At 38.4% G+C, this 3636-nt stretch overlaps 1 long non-coding RNA gene across 2 annotated transcripts; it reads left to right on the plus strand.

Moving 5' to 3' along the window:
- Positions 1-832: 832 nt before the first annotated feature.
- On the plus strand, positions 833-1945 carry LOC144701853 (uncharacterized). 2 transcript variants are annotated; one of them, XR_013581118.1, is made up of 3 exons: positions 859-931; positions 1040-1103; positions 1592-1945. It is a non-coding gene; the product is annotated as an uncharacterized LOC144701853 (long non-coding RNA). The 2 variants fall into 2 exon arrangements; XR_013581117.1 differs by having other exon boundaries at positions 833-1103.
- Positions 1946-3636: the final 1691 nt, after the last annotated feature.

Genomic DNA, 3636 nt, shown 5'->3' on the forward strand with positions numbered 1-3636 from the left:
TCCACGGACCATATACAAGTAGACAGACATACTTGCCAGTTTTAAAATAATTTGTTTCAAATTGTAAGAATACTACACGCACAACCTTTTCCAAACGTTCACTTTTATTCTAGGGAGAAGAAAAATAAAGGAACAACGGAACAGCTATATCTGGTCAACCCGATAAACATTCACCCGGTGTCCTTGTGATAAAGACTTTCAACGTTATTCAAAATCCTGACAACACACGTTGCTTGGACAGCTTCTACGTCGTTTATTTCGTTTTAATTCGTATCGCCTCTTGACGATCTATTTTAAACAAAAGCAGGATAATGAAGAGCAGTCTTCTGAGATTTCATATAAAATAACAATTCAAAAGGTTTGCCTCTCAACGCTTATGTGATGTCAGGCGCGAGTTTACATGGGTATTCGCTAAACTACTGACGTCGCCTTTATCTTGAAGCTCGTCTGGTACACGCTGCACTAATTGAAGGCGGTATTATGAGAGATTGGTTACGCCCGTAATCATAAATTAACACTCTCATTCCCTTTACCATTTATTTTCTATCAATGCACACATAATAATAATATCTTCAACAATATTTACCCATGGCTGCCGAAAGTTTTCCATGTTAAGGTCTAATGAAAAGGAGAATAGGTCCTTTGTGCTTATCTAGGCACCCTTGTATTTATTATTTTTTTATTCTAAATGACGCGTTTACCGCAATGTGAGGCAATGTGAACTGGCTACCCTTCAGGCCTACGACTTTTTCGGAGAGGCAATGTGAACTGGCTATCATAAGAACACCACCATTGAAACAGCAAATTTTGACCATATCTTTGCCCAGTAAAATGATTTATAATTTGTTGGCGTAGCGCCTGCTACCGTCGCACTTTAAAGAATTTGAGGGTCAAAGCCTTATCTGAAAAGTCCATCGCGTCCGTAAGAGAGGTTCGACCGTCAGCCTTTACCTTTCCTCGCATATCTTCTTGCTCATTCGTTTTACAGAATTGTCCCGGAACAACTGTAAACGCTATATATCTGTGCATACTGGCCTAGGTTTTTTCACACTCAGAATATAGAGCACCGCGCGGAATGGCAGGAGAAGGGACAGCTTACGAAGGTATTTGAAACCATGTATATGAATGTTCAAACTAGTCCGCCATCCGATATTAGCCAACTTCGTTCTTCCATTAGTAGAAAATAAGGTCGATTTAAAGTCTTTCCGGTTCGACAAAACACTATTCGTCTTTGTCATTACGATTCGACAATTTTTTTCTAAATTTCGCCAAGAGTAGTTTTTATAATGACTTTGTATATGTCATAAACGTTTTTTACTCGGACGCTGTTAGCTCAAACAGGCGAAGATCATTGTCGTTCGACTTTTCCTCTCCGTTTTAGTTATCCGCGCTTGTAGAGTTCTATTTTGAGGTGTATTAGACTGGTAATCCTCCTCGTACGTTCAGACATCACATCCGCTGATCACGAAAGAAGAGGAAATACCTTCGTTAGCTGAAAAATATATACATTTCCGACGATAAATATTTTACCGGGGATTAAAATTTTGGTCGATAAACTCCTAAAACGTCAGTATTTTCCATTTTTTGAAAGGTAAACGCGAATGGCCGGAGTTGTTGGAGCTCGGGGGAGTTTCGCGGAGCTTGTAATTGAGAGGGAGAATCCACTGGTCGATGCCATTATTTTGAGGGTGGAAACAGCCGTCAGACCAATCGTTCGCGAGGGCCTTAGCAATGGCAGGCTGTGGCCCGTGTTCGTATGGGTGGAACGCGGCATCGTTGTCAGGGTCCCAACACTTGGGTAGACCGTGCGAATAATCTACTGTCAAAATAAAGAATCCTATACGCGAGCTATTTCCTTACGTATTTTCGGGGGCTTGTTTTTTAATTGGTAGGTGGATTTCTATCATGTTTGCGTTTGACTAAATAGAAAAGTTTGGTTCACAAACGATACACTTCTAGATTTACAGCAAAGACGGAATTGCGTCTTTGTAGTAAACTATGTTTATTTCGGAGTAGATGTTAGCCTGAGACCGTGTCGTCCTGCATAAAAAGACGATTATGTCGTGAAACAAACATGAACATAATTGAAAAACCCGAAAATTTGTGACTAGTACAGTGATAGAGTAGAATAAACGCCGAGACAAGTAACTCACGGGAAGACCGATGCCAGTATTAACATGAAACGGTGACGCACTCTAATGGAGGATGAAGGATAACAGTCATTTCAGGGAAACTTTCAATGGGTTTCAAATCCCGCCACAGGAAAAATCTAAGGTTAAAATTCGATTTTTAGAACAAATGAAAGGTAAAATTGGTCCATGACTCCTATTAAGTAGTACAACGCGATATCTAAGAAACAAGCAGGGATATGAGAGAATGAATAGGAAAGAACGGAGCCAACAGGGGTGTTTACCCGAGCACCAACCACCTATATTCTCATCCGAACAAACGTGAACGTTATATCCTCCTGTCAACTAGAGGTCCTAAAAGCATTAGATCTAAACGAGAGGTTAGTAGTGAACCTTGGAGTGTCTTCAACATAAAACCTCGTGATTAGTACAAGAACTTTCATTATTGCTTCACTTTGTTGGTTATTAGCTTTAGATTATTCCTTTTGGTTTCAGGATATTAGAAGATAATTATTCGCTTTAATTATTCATCGGAGTTTTCTTTCTCGGTCTTACTGCTTTCTTCATTATCTATTTCATTTTCCTCATTTTGTCAAATCTCCCAAATTTTGGACCTAATGGAAATCCCATGGTGTTTAATTTTTTATTATAAATTTAGATCCTCCATGACGTCCTTACATCATCTAATTTTTCAAACTTATAATGTGTTTTGATTGGAACAGATGTCATTTTACCTTACATCTTGTAAACTTAAACTTCATTGAAATATTTACGAAATTTGAATCGGAACTACTAAAAAGACTGTTACATTTAGTTTTTACATTTTCAGTGTTTTATAAGTCCAACAATTCCACCACCTCAGCTGACGATTTTTCGCCCATAATATTCCCAAATACTCTTCAAAATGGATTGAGGTGCTGTCCATATATCTAGTACATTAGGAGTTGCTACAGTCATACACAGATTAATTTTGCTGGTGTAACCACTCTATTGTTCACTCATAATAAACACGTCTGACCCTATAGGCCCTGTCTCACGACCACGGTTGGTCATCTACCAGCCCGTTCTCAACCACTGTCTGTCATTGTGATATGTTTTCATTCACCAAAAAAAAAAGAAAACTGATAAATCTTGTGAAGCACTTGCTCCCTGATGAAGAAACATGACATGTAGATGCTAATTCAACTCAGCATTCCTCTGCAAAAGATGAAATAGGGCCATGTCTTGCCGAATGTTTTCATTTTTGTCCAAACTTATCGAAAAACGTATTATAGTTTTTTGTGTTGCCAGAACATTTCTTCCTTTAACCTAGCCTTAATTATGATTTCATTGAGTCATTCCCCTACATCTCCATTATTTTAATAATTGGCACATTATGTCATTGCAAGTTAGGATGTCATATTGGCACTTTTATATAATACTTTTCTCAGCTAATCAGTACTGGAATTCGTTGAGTGGGTGCCATCTGAGTATACATGATTGGGATACATGGTAAAGCATAATTGAA

Source organism: Wolffia australiana, chromosome 4 (genome assembly GCF_029677425.1).
Source record: "Wolffia australiana isolate 7733 chromosome 4, ASM2967742v1".
Lineage (NCBI taxonomy): Eukaryota > Viridiplantae > Streptophyta > Magnoliopsida > Alismatales > Araceae > Wolffia > Wolffia australiana.